A 17,659-nucleotide genomic window follows, 5' to 3' on the forward strand; every position below is an offset into this window, starting at 1 on the left:
TGTAGCCACCAGAATTTGATTGGGTGTTCCACCAACATCAGATACATGCTTATCCCATCTGTGATGCACGTATAATGTCTGTGTATTTAATTTAGCTTTGTGCTGAGAAAAGTATTACAGGGAGTTAAATATATATATATATATATATATATATATATATATATATATATACACACATATATATATAGTATGAATGTATTGTCTATTAAAATTTTTCCAATGTTGTTTTATGGCATGTGGACTAGAGTTTTGAAATTACTCCTAGTAAATGTATGCAACGTGTGTGTGTGTGTGCTGCACATAAAGAGCTGTTTTATGATCATGTTGAGGACACGGCTGAACCAAGTGATAACTGAATAGAGTTGGATGACTTTTTAGTGTACTAAGCACTATTTGCCTACCTTAAAGTCACATGCACTAACAAGTTCCCCCCAGCTAAAAACAGTCACATGACTAATTTTCCTCTTTTGCTACCAAAACTTTTAGCTTATTTGAGCCTACAGGCAAGAATGAAAATAATTGCTTCTGCTGAAAGATCAGTTGTGAATTATGGAATGAACCAGTGCAGTCCAGTGTGAACGTGATGTGAACACAGTTTTTTAAGCCTTCACCAAGAACCCCCCCCCCCCCCCCAAGTCTCTGAATAACAACAGAAGACCATGCAAAATGTTTCCACAACTCACCTTCATTACTTTTCTCTGCACACACTAAATTCACGTTAGTGATACAACAGGAATTTGACTGCTGTTTTTAACACACATGGTAAAAACGAGCTTTTCTTCTATACTCCCACAAAAACCTTTAGAAAATAAACAACAAACTAGTAAGTTTTAATAAAACAAATCTAACTAGTTTGCCACATGTGTAAAGAGTATCACTTTTTAGCGATGAGTTCTCTCTCACATTTAGTGACATTAAATTCCATTTTAGCAGAAAATTCATCTCCTGTGACTTACATGACTAATGACTAAATGGTTATTTTAATGAAAGAAAGTAAACACTCATGGGTTGAGTGAGAAATGGAATTTTTTGTTAATTTTATAAATACTTTGATCTATTATATTTCAGCTCAATATGAATATATTAACTCTGCTGAGTGCTACCAAAAATATCATACCTGTCTTTTACTATTTTGTCATTGTATTCAAGTTGACATGTTAATTTTGACTTCTATTTTCAGCACAAGATGCTCAGCATATCTTTCGCCAAATGTAATTTATAAATTATTGCTCATTTAGTGATTTTTTTTTCTGTTGTTTATAATGTAATATTTGTTTATTTGTTTAACATATTCAATCAGTGATTCCTTTATGGTTACTCCTGACTAGGAAACATTCTAAAATGACCATTTGTTATGGACAGTTTTCCCCAGTCAAATTAAATCTACCTGAATTTATTTTGTGGTCATCTTTTGTTGCAGTGAATAAAAATTACTTTAAATAATTAGTTTGAGGTTTCCATTCCCCATAATTCTCGATTTCAACGATTTCCTAAACTGGCCTTAACCATTTTCTTTTCTAGTTGCTACCGAGATATCATTTCCAGTTTTTATAATGGAATGTTGGAGTATAAAATGAAACCAGTTTGACTTTTTAACAACTTTCAAGATTCGCATTTCAACTGTAACAGACAAACATTATCACTTATGTTTTTGCATCATTAGTACCATCAGTGTGATAATTAAAGTGGAGTATACTTGGTGGGGGACAGGGGTATACTTATTTGTCATTGCTGTTGATCGTTCCGTCATTTGAGCAGATAACAGTGTTTGAATTCGTTCTTAGTGCACACACACACACACACACAACAGAGGAGGTGGGAGAGATGGAGAGAAAGGAAGGCAATGGAGAAGAAGAGAGAGAAAAAAAGACAGCTTCTGAATAATCATAAATTGAAGGCCATTCACTAATTGCTGCAGAGATGTATACCAGCCATGCATTTAGCTTAATACATCTAACATGCTATTCCATAAATATTACACACACACACACACACACACACATCAGTGTGTTTATGTGTCCAGATCCAGGCAGATAGAAATATATGCTAGTTGTGATGGTTGGTATGAATACACAGACAATTGAACAACTATTATCTTTCATAAGGAAATATTGTTACCTATCTCTCATCTAATAGAAAAACAAAGTAGTCTGAGTTTGCAGAATAAAAAACATCTTCGTAAAGTTAATCCTAATGAAGTATAATTCTTCTAAGAAGAAGAAACAGCGAAAACAAAGTGAATTTTGTCAATTCTTACAGGATTTTCAAAGTAAAATAAGAAAAAGAATGGATGAATAGGTGTGTGAATATGGTCATTCTCTACTTCCATTTTAAGTTTGAATAAATGGCATAACAAAAATATACATCAGCAAACTCAGAGAGCCACACCAGCTATATCAAAGCTGTGGCTATTTGGACAACTTTTGTTGTAATATTTTTGAATTTATTACATTGAAGCATGTGTAAAGGAATATAGCTGACAGGTAAATGAAGTAGGTGTCTAGTCAGTTGATCAACGAAACTACAGCTCCTCATTGTATTTATAGTGTGAGTGGCCGAAAAATCCAGAGATATTTCTAGTACCTTTAATGTAATTTTCAGGGAGATTCAGCATGGTGCTGCATGTTTAGAGTAAAGCTGGCCCTTTGAAAACAGGTACAGTTCATGAAGTGAAATATAATCAATAACTGAATACCAGTAATATGTGTCATGATTAAACCATATAATAATTCTCAATAACATTACCTTGGGCTCTATCTAATAGCAAACTTTTGGCACTATCTGTTATCTCATGAAAAATACGCAAAAGTCATAAAAAAGGATTTGAACCCAACAACACAAGCTTATTAGTCGACACCTGAACTAACATCCTGATAATGATTTAATATTCAATCAGATAAACAGAGTCAATTTATTGACTTTCAGAAATCAGTGCAATCAGTCAATGGGGAATAAATGCTGGAGAGTTTGGAGGTAGGGAAGAGGTGAAAATGGAGATTTGATGTTCATGCCTTTCACAAGAACATTAGTAATAAAAGTGAAGTGAAATAGCTATAATTCTACTAAATGGTATTTGCCACACCACAGAATACTAATGGTAAATTATAAACACAGCAAAACCTTTTGAACTAATTCCACATGGAATTTGTTAAAAAATAGTCAAGCTTAAATACTAAATGAAAAACCTACTTTAGAACAATAAATAATATTTACACTAATATTTACCAAAGTCTACAGTTTAAAGTACTATTATTATGATTTATATAGTTTGGTGTAATAAAACTATCCCTAGACATGCTACTGGAATCAAATAAGGCAAAACCCTTAAAACAAAAATGTTAATATCCAGTAGGGTAAATGGCAGTAAAATTTAGCACTAAAAACATCCTTTGAAAATATGGTGAGACAAAAACAGAAAAGCACAAAAGATCGGCAGTTGTTTATTTTTTAAACTCATGGGGAAATACGTTTTACATGTAAAAGAGAGTTAATTATATTCTTAAGATCATTGATTACAAGAGAACAAAAACATCGAAGTTTGACAACAATATTTCTTTGTAAGAAGTATGAGAGTAGCAAACAAAAAAGAGAATGTAACTTTCTTTAACATACACACACACACACACAATACATGTAAACACATATACATATCTACACATAGCTTAAACCTTTATAACATTTAAACTGGCCATATCCAGCCAAAGTATTCTGTTTTATGCTCAAACTGGCCAGATCAGGCATGTCACACCTACCCTATAATGTCACTGTAAAAATAAACTTTCACATCATCGAAATCTCAAAGCTACGAGATAATGCTTGATTAATTGAAAACAAATGAAAAAAATAAGCTTAACATTTGGCAGAGAAACCTGAACACTAAAGAGTTAATGTGTGAACTTTGAATTCTGTGGTAGTTGCTTGAAACTGTCCCCTATAGTACAAAACAACCTAGTCTTAAAGTGTTTATAAGTCATCAATTATAGTTTCACTTAAAGGTCTTCTCGTTAATTTCTGTTCTAAACACAACTGAAAAGCTCAAATATTTAATTAAATCCTTCCTTGTTGCTGACTAAGCACATGGAGAGATTATTTTACCAGAAATATTGCTGCAAACGGGATATAAGACTTAACAAAACTTCTGTTTCATTGACATACACTTCTTATTTCACAAATGTAAATACTGTACATAGATGCATAAATCCATATGCACACACACACACACACATCTATATTTTTGAGCTTTAGGAAGTGCATCGGGCCATCAGCCCTTAGAGTGAACAGCCATCTCAAGCACTGGCACCCTTTGCACCTATCAAGATGAACAGGCTCAATCACTTACAACAGATCTACTACTTGAATACAAGTCAATGCCACTGCCATGGAGAAGTAGTAGTAGTAGTAGCAGCACAAGAAAAGAAGAAACAACTGCTGTCATTGTGGTGGCAGTGTGGTCAGGGTGTTACAGAGCCCCAATATATTGTCATCATCTCTGGCAGCAAGCTGGCAGAATCGTTAGCATGCCTGACAAAATGCTTGGCGGTATTTCATTTGTCTTCACATTCTGAGTTCAAATGCTGCTGGAGTCAACTTTCCCTTTCATTCTTTCGGGGGGGGATGGGTCAATATAATTGACTTAATCCCTCCCCCAAAATTTCAAGCCTTGTGCCTTTAGTAGAAAAGAATATATTGTCATCATCTCTAACTTTAGTAAAACAAAAAAAAACAAAAAAACAAGTCTAATAGAATAACAAAAAAATTTTTTTAATATTTTGTATTAAAGTTCAATTGTGTGAAACAATTCACTCAAAAGTCAATAAAATTAGATTAATACAGCAACAGAGAGTCAGTTCTTGGAGATGGACTAAGATTTCAAATACAAGTTTGAAGGAATTATTAGTCTTTCAACCAGCTCGTTAGAAATAGTCATTAAATATTCAGCTTTCAGGCAAACAAAAATGAATTAACAGAATACAAAATGAAATTTGAAGTAAAGAGTAACAGACTAATTAAACTAATCCAGTTAATATAAGCATAGGAAAGGGAGAACAAGTAATTTTGTAATTAGGGCTTCATTCATATTAAACTTAACCACGATGGTATTGAAGAAAAGTGATACCAACTGGAATGATTGATTTTAATGATTGCCAAGTCCACCACAGGACAAGTTGACAAAATTCCATTTAACCCATTAAGGTCAACAAAATTCCATTTAAACAATTTAACAAGAGGATTGTGCCAGTGTGCTAGAAAAAAATATAACACATATATGCATGTACACACACACACACACACACACACACACACTTTAGGAATATACTTACTTTTCTTTGCATATTAACATTCAGATATCCCTTAACCAACTAGGTCTAAGCAAGGTCCCAATCAAAGATACTCCAACCATGACCATCACAGCTTTACTATATCCCATTGTGACTATGCAATCTTTTTTTCCAGTGTATGAAGGATTAGCTTGCCCAATATAACTAAGCTTTTTTCCAAAAGTGTAGGGGTATGATATGAGGGACATTTGGTGGAAATGGCATGAGCAGTAGAGGCCATTTCATATCAGACATACATTGAAGATGGAACATGGTGAAAACAAGAATAAATAAGGAAATGTTTTCTGAACCTGATCCCCAAAAAATCTTTGGTCTTCCCTCCTTTACCTCTATTCTACCATGACAGTAACATCCCTTTGGCCATTAATGATTCAATAGTCACTTAGAGGATGATCCAGTTTCCAATCAGACTCAGACAAAAACTATTTACTCTGTAAATACATAAAATGTCAAATGTGTGGATGTTTAACCCTTTCATTACCAAATTTCTCTGGAGTTTAGGAAATGAGAATATAAAGTTTGATGGAAGATTTTGATTTGATCATTTAGTATTCTGAATTACTCTGTCAAATGAAATACTTCTTTATTCATAATGTTTTGAATTATGTATTTATCTTGCAGCTTCAACTAGAGAATGACATTGCAGGATAGGCGTGAGAGGCTGTATCTGGCCAGTTTAAATGCAAACGAGGTGAATCACTTTAAAACAGTGTATCATAGGCTCAAGAGCAGTGTCAGGTAAGTTATTATCAAAAGAGCTAAATTCCTTGTCAATCCTAACTCAAAAAGCCAACAGGAGTATTTTGTGATTTGTAACAGAGAGCTGGAAAGTCATTAGAGGGAGATTCTACTGGGTTATTTTCTCTAGCATCTTGAGCAACCACACTGCCTGGAATCTTAAGTTCACAGAAAATTTGTCTTCCTTTTGTAAGAAATAAAAGGAATGGGTGAGAAGGAAAAAAATACAATTCAGTTAAAGATGTGGCATTATTCTTCAAGGCATCAAGATGCTGATCTTTTCAATTTGATGGCCAGATTTTTTAATTATTTTTTTTTTTAATTAAACACTTTCAAACTTCAGATACTGGTAGAATGTGTCACATAGAACAGGGTTTACTCTTAACATTTTTGACAAAATTTTGTATTTTAGAAGTTATTTCATGTTAAAGTTGTTGTATTTGGGTAATTTTAACCAATCAATGAAGTGTATTCAGCTGAAGAAAATTACTGCTGCTGTTTGCAAACAACAACTTCCAGGTCCACTCCCCTCACAAAACCTTTCTTTAATAACCAGAGATGTTTTTATAGCAACACAGGTTTGCTGTATCAGGGTTGATTTGAAATAACAACAAAATTATTACTGAGACAGACCAACGACGGAACCTGTATGTGGTTGCATGACCTGCTAGAAAAAGTAGCCAAACTTTTTTTATGTACAGACTAGAAAAACCTCTGATACATTCAACCTGTTGTGTTAAAAAATATTAATTTAAAAACCTGTGACTTAGATTGACAAGATCCATGAAATTACTTTCATACAACACTGGATATTAGCCATAATATGTACCGAGTTCCCATAACATTTTCTATTTATTTCATACGAAAATCTGAATAAATTACGCTAGTCAAGGGAATTCCAATATTTGGAATATGGATACTTGCTATCTTTTATTCTTTCAACTTCTTTAACTTCAGCTGCTTCATCATTCAGTGAAGAATACTGTTTTAACCACAGGATAATTCTGATTGTAATGGATCTGTAAGAAAAGGCATTCCAGCCATGACCGTTTTGATTTTATTCTTTTCTTGAAGTAATGAATTCCTAAGCAAACATTATAAAATGATATAAACTTGCTTTATTTTGTTTTTTTCTTGAAGATGGAAATTTCATTTTTCTTTTTGTCAGGAAGATTTGGTTGCTTTTTCTAGCAACTTGAGCGACCAGACAAAGGCTCTCTCATTACCTCGTCTTGTTCCCTTCGTCACTTGTTATTTAGTCCCAAATTGGATCTGATTGAACAGATATGATCAAAGACATCCCAACTGTGACCATTCCGTCTTTCTTCCCAGACATAATGGACTCTACGTGTATATCACAGAGGTTTTGCTATTCTGTATTCTGAAAGTACGTCATTGATTGGTTAAAATTACCCAAATACAACTTTAACATGAAATAATTTCTAAAATACAAAATTTTGTCAAAAATGTTAAGAGTAAACCTTGTTCTATGTGACACATTCTACCAGTATCCGAAGTTTCAAAGTGTTTAGTTAAAAAAAAAGAATTTAAAAATCTGGCCATCAAATTGAAAAGAACCAAAATTTTTTCTTTTGTGTTTTCCAATAACAGAACTAATGAAGAGAGAAAACAGAGACAGACAGACTTTATAAATACAGAAAAGTCTCCAAACCATAATAGCAATAAGGAAAATGCAGAGGAACTACCATTTTTTGGTTAGCACAGACTACAAAACCAATCCTGTATTATATACAGTACAAGCTAAAATTATAGCAACAATAAAGACATGATGATACAGATTACGTCTGTGATGAAGTTTGACCGGAAGCCCCATAGTTAAACATCTTATATATCTAGGGTCACATTATCTGCTCAGTTCCAGGAGTCTACTTCAAAAGCAGGAACAATTATACACCCTCCAGTACAAATATATACACAGATAATAAACAAGCAAGTTCACCTATATTTCTGTATAATATTTCATTTACTTTTCATACTCCACATTAATTCCTGTATACAAGGGCAACCTAGATTTCATTATATTTCATCAAAATGGAGAAGGAGGAGGAGCGAGAGACAGACAGACAGAGTGAGAGTGTGTGTGTGTGTGTGTGTGTGAGTGTGTGTGTGTGTGTGAGTGTGTGTGTCATGTTGGTCTAGGATTTGGTGTGAAATGTCAGAATTACAAATCTGTCATTCACTTTGATGACAGGAAAACACTCATTCACACCATTCACCCCCACACTCCACCTTAACTATTAGCACAACCATCAAGCAAAAAAAAAAAATTACTTCTATATCCAGCAGTTATTTGTGAACACCATAAATCCTCCCACTGCCTTCCACATACATGTAACACACACACACAGATTAATTCATAACATGTAAAAAAGAAAGTAAAGTTTAATATCTCATGAGAAATTTAAGACTATAAATTCAAATTCTGATTGTTCAAAACATCAGAGAGCTTGTAAATATCAGCAAATTTTTAAGCAAGAAATCCATACAGACAAATCCACACAGATAAGGGTAGGTTTGTGGGACTTTATGGAAACAGTCACTGATTATTAAATATTTAGCTTAAAAGGGGATTTGATTTGTCTTCATTTTTAGAATGTAAATTAAATTATTATTATTAATATTATTATTATTGCTCAGCACCAGTCCGTCCATCTTTACATTCATCATCATCATCATCATCATCACTTAACGTCTGTTGTCCATGCTGGCATGGGTTGGACAGTTTGACCAGGGCTGGTAAGCTGGAAGGCTGTACTAGACTCCAGTCTGATTTGGTATGGTTTCCTACAGCTGGATGCCCTTCCTAATGCTAACCACTCCAAGAGTTTAACGGGTTCTTTTACGTGTCACCTGCACAGGTGCTATTTGCGTGACACTAGTATCTGCCATGACTGCAATTTTGCTTGGCTTGATGGGTCTTCTTTTAACATAAGTTTTAAAAAATAGTCTTGAGTTCAGATTGCACAAAAGTTGACTGTCTTTCAGCCTTCTGGGGTTGATAAAATAGTACCAGTTAAGTGGTCAATATAATCTAAAATTTCAGGCCTTATGCCAACAGTAGAAAAGATTATTATTATTATTATTATTATGTTTTTTTTTGTTTTTTTAATTCAGTTGTCCATTCTAAAACTGGAGTCTGGATCTTGTTACATCTAAAGGTGACCACTTCTGACATTTTTGTTCAGGTGCTGACAGAGTCCCCTACCTTGACTGGAATACAACAGCCTTAGTTGTTAAATGTTTGTATGAATTAAATTCTTTCACACCAGACTCGTTATAATTAATAAAACTATCATCAGCAGCAGCAACAGCAAAACTTTAGAGATTGAATAATGATTAAGACAATCATTTATTAGCATTTTCAGCAGTTATGTAGGCCTTGTAGCAGTTCCAAACACAACTCAAGCTTCATGAATGGTATCAAGTAATAAGTATTAATTAACAGAATCCTCTTTCTTCAAATTTAAAAAAATAAAAATATTTAAATTGTGAAAGATATTTAATTAAAATCATTATAAATATTTATTCTCAAGTGAAGTTCAGCACATTTTATTTTCTATGTTCTTTTAAAACAAATGCTGGAATTAAATTTAATAAACTTTTTAAAAAATGTAAAATGTTGAAATAAAATCTGTAAAAGCTGAAACAATTTTAAAGCAAAATATCTTTTCTTCTATTCTTTTATTTGTTTCATTCATTTGACTGTGGCCAAGCTAGAGCACTGCCTTGATGCGTTTTAGTCAAATAAATCGACCCCAAACCACAGAAATAACACAAACATCTAAAATTTTGAGTTAAGTTTGTTTTCAATAAATAACAATTTGCACCAACTCATGGCTTCAATGAATATCAAGGTTGTATTTTATTTCTGGAACAGAAATTGAAAATCAGAATACTTAAAGGTAAATTCTGTCAAATACTTTTGGATAATGAAATAAAGTTATTTTTCATTTAAACTGCTAACAAACTAGGCAGAAAGACAAAGGGGACGCTAACAGCTGCACATATAGATGCATTGACAGTATTCAGCCTTGTTATTTCACTTTTGTTCCTCAGTCATCTCTGTCTACACACACACACACACACACACACACACACATACATAGCCCAGTAGCATTTCTTTAGTGGTTGCTAGCATGTGTGCATATTTATATGAGTGAATATATGAAAAAGCATGTAGGTAGATAGATATACAAGCACGCGTATGCCTGTTACTAAATATTTGTGAGTGTGTATATGTGTGTGCGCAGATACATGCATACACCACAAATGTACACAATATATTTTAAATTTAGCAATGCACTAATGCATGTACGCACAGATATATGTGTGTGTGAGCATGTGTATAATATATATCATCATCATCATATATATATATATATATATATATATATATATATATATATATATATATATATCTTTAAACACATACATGGGTATGTGTGCAAATGTGCTCACATACATATTTACCATAATACATAATTATACTGAAATATAGCCTTGTTATAGATATAGTAGAACGTGAAATAAGAGGAGAACAAAGCAAAAGAAAATATGAATAAATGATAGAGAAAATGAAATTAATTAATTAATGGATCTAAAGAATGAATTCAGTAAGTAGCCATTTGTGGGAATCAGGTCAGTCTATATTTAAAACTGCCCCATATACATACATATGTATTTGTATGTGTGTGTGTGTGTGTGTGTGTGTGTGTGTGTGTGTGTGACAGGATAAAGAAAAAAAATAAAGTTATAATGTATGAAGGATGGAATAGAAAAGAGAAGGGAATACAGAAGTATACAGAGCAAATAACTGTGGAGGAAAGAAAGGAAAAAAAGAATAAGTAAAAGAGAAGGAAGAAAAGGAAGAGAGAGAGATGTTGGGAAATGAAAAAAAAATTGAAAGTGAAAGAGAAGAAAGTAAAGAGAATGTGAAAAGAAAAGAAGTTGTATGTTTAATAAGTGTAAAATATTGAGCAGTAACAAACTCCATAAGTACAGCTATAAAAATGAAAACTGAAGCCAAACGAAAAAGAGGAGACGTTATTGAATAAGAGTGAAGATCAATAACCTAAATTTGTATAGGTTGCTGCCACCTTGTGGGATGGTGTAACAGCATGATGAGGATGATGATGATGATGACGGTGGGGAGATAGAGATGTTTTTTGAAGGCAGGAAGGACAGCCATTTACACCTACATAATTCAGGCATTCATTCATTTCAGAGAGGAGAGAAAGAGAGAGAGAGAAAGAGAGAGAGAGAAAGAGAGAGAGAGAAAGAGAGAGAGAGAGAAAGAGAGAGAGAGAGAGAAAGAGAGAGCTTTCTTCTCAGACAATAAGGTCACTTGGTCAAGAGGTGCTGGTAATTTTTTTTCATTCAGTCCACTTCAAGAAACAAATTTAGAGTTAGTAGAAATATGGAAAAATTATCCAAGAGTGACTAACTGTGTGTGTGTTCATGTGCATGTGCGTGTGTGTGCATGTGCATGCAATGTTTGACATAGAAATTGAGGCTCTCTGTGGAATGAATTTATGGGAAAGGTCTCTGTTGAATAAAGACATGATCCAGAAAGCAGAACCATCCTATCTGAATATACAATACTAAACTAAATTACAACAAAAGAGTTGTTGATTAAGCAGAGGAAGCTAGAGATGTCCTGTAAGATGGAGTTGTTGTTTCTTTTCTCTTGATATCTATGTATCGTTGCTCTTTTACATGTTTCAGTCATTTGACAGCAACTATGCTGGATCACCCCTTAAAGGGTTTTAGTTAAATCAACCCCTGATACTTATTCTATCGGTCTCTTTTGCCAAACTGCTAAGTTACAGGGACATAAACATACCACCATCGGTTGTCAAGTAATGGTGGAGGGACAAACACAGACACAAAGACACACACATATATATACATATAAGACAGGCTTCTTCCAGTTTCCGTCTACGAAATTCACTCACAAGGCTTTGGTCAGTCTGAGGTTATAGAAGATACTTGCCCAAGGTGCCACGCAGTGGAACTGAACCTGGAACCATGTCGTTGGGAAGTAAGCTTCTTACCACACAGCTATGCTTGTGCATTGTTACATATATTTTATCAAGTGGATATTTTTATATCATTTGTAGCTACTTGATTTGTGAAAGGAAATACATTACTTTTCTTTGCCGAGTGGCTTTTAATGTCACTATCATGGCTGACATCAGGTAATACTTCTTTAGCACAAATATATTCTGTATGCCCCAAATCGGGGACAGTGTAACTTTGGTGGACATGCTACATTCCACTGTACTTTACTTTTTAAAAGAGAGGGTAGGGGTGATTGGGGTGGAATTAGGAAGAGATAAAAATAGTGGTGATGAGGTGTCTGGGGGGGGGGGACCTTCAAGATATAAGGTGAGCAGAAGTGAGTATAGGCAGAGAGAGGCTGCAAGAACGTGGGAAAGGGGTGAACAATGGGTGAGGAGATGACTATAATGAAAGAACAAGTGTTCAGAGATGGTACGTAGGGAAGGTAGAGGAGAGTATGTTGAGGGGGTGTATATGTGGGTAAGGTATGGGGGAGACCAATGATGCATGAGGGTGACATATATGGTGCATGGAGAGAGTGAGAAAGGTGGGGTGGTAGAGAAGGAGAGATAATTTGGAGGCTCAGAAAGGGAAGTGATCAATGGAAAATGTGGGTGGAGATGGATATGACATGCAATGGCTCCTTATAATAAGAAAGCTTAGTGGTATCAGGGAAAAGCTGCAAGTAGAGCAATGATGGTTGGAGGGGGTGTCTTGAGGAGGAAATGGGGAAAGGGGTCAATTGTGCATATATATATATAGATACATACATACAAACACCATATCGTATCATATATCAATCAACTTTCTTATCTATATGAATTAAAATTGAATTATGAATATATAAAAAGAAAATATTTACATGCATGAATTTACATATTGTCTTCACTGTTAAAAATTCCTATAAATTTATTTTCTTTGGATAGGAATTCTTTTAAGGTTTGTCTGTTGTTAAGGTAGCTGTTTGGAGTCTGGCCAGTAACATTTGTAAACAAACAACAACCAAGATAATGCTGGTTCTTAGTATAACTTACTATATAAAAGAATTGATGTAAGGACTAATAACATATTGTATACAGAAGTCAGAGTAGAACTAAACAAACCTAACACTGCTACTTTATCTTACAACACAAAAGCTTCATGATACATGAACACTGTTCCTGTTGAGAACAGAATTGCAGGATTTCAAACATACTTTCTTACATAATTTCCTCTTTTTCTCATTCCAACATGCATTATCACACACACACACACTCTCTCTCTTTGTCCCCGCCTCTCTTTCTGTTACATTCACTCTTTTTGTTTCTAACACAAAAACATACAATGCTCTAAACATTTTTTTTTACCCCTCACATTCACCTATCATTCTCTCTCTTACATACACACACACATGTACACATGCATGCACACACACCTCTATTCAGCTAGGAGGCAAAGACTTCATTCCCTTCAGATTTAAATGTTCCAATACTTAAACACCACAAACAATTTAGAAAAATACTTTAGAAGGAAAAAGAACATACAAGAATTGTTGGGTTGTAGCAAGAACACAGAGAGAGAGAAGGATTATTCCTTGAAGTTACTTGAAGTAACTTAGGGAAGCACATAGTAAAAATAAGCCATGATCTTAGATTGGAAGTACCAAATTATGGTTTTAAATATATGACACTATGTTTCGTGCGGGTGACACGTAAAAGCACCCACTACACTCTCTGAGTGGTCGGCGTTAGGAAGGGCATCCAGCTGTAGAAACTCTGCCAAATCAGACTGGAGCCTGGTGTTGCCATCCGGTTTCACCAGTCCTCAGTCAAATCGTCCAACCCATGCTAGCATGGAAAGCGGACGTTAAACGATGATGATGATGTTACCACTTTAGATGCAACACATTCATCTTTCAATAGTTTATTTATAGAAAAGGACTTGGATTGTATCTCAATGTAAGTTTTGTTTATTTAATTGTTTTATCCAAGTTAAGTGAAAACAGTTACAATTCTTAGATTTAAGATAAATATAAAATAATAAATGTATTGATTCACACAATTTTTTTTTTTTTTTTTTAATGGTAAACTCTTTCTAAATTAATAAAGAAAAGATGGGTTATCTGTTGTATGTAATAGAAATCATTGATTGAACATTTGGAAACAAATCAAAAATTTTGTAGATTTTAGTGGAATGGGATGAAGTTTGACTATTTGAGTAGATTTCATTAGGTTTCATGACCAAGCCATGTTGATATACCCACAGGTTCAAAAGATGATTCAATGGTTGTAGGCAAAATGAATTCTATCAGTGAAAAATAGGCATTTGTTCCTCAAGATTTAATAGCATTCAAAGAGAAATATTGAATCTGTGTAGAGTAACAACTGGAGATATGTTTGGATTAGATTGTACTGAAATTTTCTTAATCAGCCAATGAAGTTAGGAGGTACTTCACAAGTGCCTGGTATGTTATTAATAAATGCTGATGTTTACAAAGAGTTAGACATGTAGCTGTAGACACAATGGTTGGAACCTAATATCTAGGCTTTCTTAGATATTACTTTTGTTGGATGTAGATAAGTTATTGATGAATATGTGATAGAATTACTAATGTGCATTCATATACAATCATTAGGAAATTAATTCTACCAAAATTTATCATGAAATAGAAACAAAAAGAACCAACACTGTTATACCATCAAAATGGCTTTTTAAAAGAAGTTTAGAAATGGTAAACAAAAAAAAAAAAAATCATCTAAGAAACTAGAGCTAAGGGAATTGGGATTAAGCAGTAAGAAAAGGTGAACTGAAGTTCTTGTACTGAGTCAATGAGTAAATGTTTCTAATAAACGGTGATGAGGAAACAAAGACAGGCTGGAACAGAATGAATAAGAGGACAGCAAACAAGAAAGGAGAATGGATTACAAAGAAAACGATGACCATAAAAAGGTTTACATTTTTGTTTTTCTATCAGTTGCATTGTTTCAGTAGGAGGGCTTTTCAACCATTCCTTATTTCTCTTCATAGAAATGTATATAAAAGTAGATGAAACATTCATTGTAGTGTGGCTCAAGCATAACAGTTCCATTAGGAAAGGCCTCCAATAATAAATATATCATACATTTCTCACCAATAACAAAATGATAATAAACAATATAAATTACTTTATGATATTTATACTGAATGAATGTTGACTGGACATTTTTATTTACATCCAAGAAAATTAAAAAAAGATTTTCTCCCACACATTCGTTTCTCCAATTTTAGTAGCAGAAACATGAAGAGCTGACTTGAGCTTACAGTTGGAAAAGGAATGGCATCTTGAATTCTTGATTCTAACCTGCCAGACACCAGCTTCAATTCCTTTATAGAAAATACTTCTTTTAAAGGGTTTAAGTTTCAATTACATGCTTCCAACATATTTTAATGAAACAACATTTTGCAAACATATGTTCTAAATAAAAAATGAATACAAAAATAAATGTCCTAAATCTTTGATCGATTAAAAAACAAAATATCAGACATGGTAATTCATGAAAAATATGGTAACAAAAAAAAAAAAAAGTTAACTCTTTTGTCCCAACAGATACCTATGAAGAACAAGTCAGAAATAATAAAACTGACAGGCTTTGGTTATTTGTGACTTGTTCATAAGTATCTGTTGGGACACACAGACAGAGAAACTGGATTCAGACAAAACTGCTGTTCATATGCTTAAGCAATTTCTCTCTACTGACACTCATGACAATGTAGCAAATAATAGAGTTGACAAGCATACACACACACATGAATATATATATATGAATAAATGAGTGTATGTAGATGTGAGTGTATAGTATAGTGTGTGTGTGTGTGTGTGTGTGTATATATATATATATATTATATATATATATATATATATATATATATATATATATAGACACACATTCACACACACACACACATATATATTATATAGCAATAAGAAAATGGAGGGGATTAATAGGTGGTATTCATCAACTTGCAGACATTGTATTGTGTCAATTTACTTGTTTATTTGTTTACTAAAAGGACAATAATAACAATATACAAACACATGTGACATCTTATGTCATATCAGTAATTATAAAAATTGACATATAGTAACAGAAAATGGGATAATATCTTACAGCTGTTTCAGTCCAGAGGTGACATGCTTCATTCTATCTTTATCACTCCAGTAGACTGAAAATACAATGTCTGCAAGTTGATGAATACCACCTATTAATCCCCTCCATTTTCTTATTGCTATATCAATTAATGGTAAAATAACTTTTTACCAGCACCCATTTATTACACTTGGTAATGTAATTGCCATGCAATGAAAAAACACTAGTGTAATAATAATTGGGTATTCTTCCAGCAGTATATTGGATAGATATTATCCCTTAGTGAGTTGGATTCACAACCCCTAACTTTCTTGTATATATATATATATATATATATATATATATATATATATATATATATATATTAGACTGGAGCCTGGTGTTGCCATCCGGTTTCACCAGTCCTCAGTCAAATCGTCCAACCCATGCTAGCATGGAAAGCGGACGTTAAACGATGATGATGATGATGATGATATATATATAAAATCATTTAATGCCTGTCTTACATGCTGCGATAGGTTTGACTATATATATATATCTTTGTACCTTGAGAGTCCACCCTGACACATTACCACCATCTTCTCCCTCTTTCTCTCTCTTTGTCTCCAACTGGAGAAAAGGTAGAGAGTCTCTTAGGTTTAAAGCCCTTCCTCAATACCACTTCCCCTCTCAGTTGAGGGATCTTTGTCTTGCAAGTTACTCAGTGACCTCACTAGTGCTGGTGCCATCTAAAAACACCCAGTTCACTCTTTAAAGTGAGTTTTCAGGAGGGCATCCAAGCAGAGAAACCTTGTCAAAGCTTGGTGCAGCCCTTTGGCTTGCCAGCTCTTGTCAAACTATCCAAGCCATGCCAGCAAGAGAAATGATGATGATGATATATGTACGAGAAAATAAGGTATTATATCTTCAATGCAGTGTCCAGTAGTCCAGTGTGGCTGGAAACTAAAATTTTGTGATGGACATAACATTGTATTTACCTGAAAACTACATTTCACGTCCTTCTTTCAGAATGTCTCATTGACAAAGATGCTCCACTCTAGTTCCACAGATGAGTGGTTAGCAGGAGAAAGAACTTATACGTCTAAAACAAAAACAATTATGGCACTATCAGTATAAACGTCTGTAAAGTTTCAAAATATATTCAACAGATGTTTGTACAGAAAATAAATCTAACCAACAACAAAAAAATAAAATATTTGGCATGCTGCATGTGATTCTACCAACTATTATTTACTTGAAAGAATGGTAAATTCAATGAAGGTGTGCATAAGAATTTACTAAAAAAAAATAAAAGTAAACTATGAACTTATGGTTCCTAGAAGGCCATAGTTTTAGCCGAGCCATAAAAGTTCAATCTACTTTGATTTCTATAGATCTTGCTTCATCTTTGATCAG

The 17,659-nt window shown here is 33.6% G+C and overlaps 1 protein-coding gene across 37 annotated transcripts in view; it reads right to left on the reverse strand.

Moving 5' to 3' along the window:
- Positions 1–17,659, reverse strand: part of LOC106881718 (forkhead box protein P4) — a 543,812-nt gene that overhangs the window by 378,841 nt on the left and 147,312 nt on the right. For 3 of the 37 annotated variants that reach the window (XM_089350176.1, XM_089350181.1, XM_052966864.2), the window contains exon 4: positions 17,242–17,345. The exons of the other annotated variants lie outside the window; for them this stretch is intronic. The gene's annotated coding sequence lies outside the window, so the exon portion shown is untranslated. The remainder of the gene's footprint in view (positions 1–17,241; positions 17,346–17,659) is intronic. 37 annotated transcript variants of the gene reach the window in all.

The sequence above is a fragment of the Octopus bimaculoides genome, chromosome 4 (assembly GCF_046866305.1).
Source record: "Octopus bimaculoides isolate indiv1 chromosome 4, ASM4686630v1, whole genome shotgun sequence".
In the NCBI taxonomy this organism is placed as follows: Eukaryota; Metazoa; Mollusca; class Cephalopoda; order Octopoda; family Octopodidae; genus Octopus; species Octopus bimaculoides.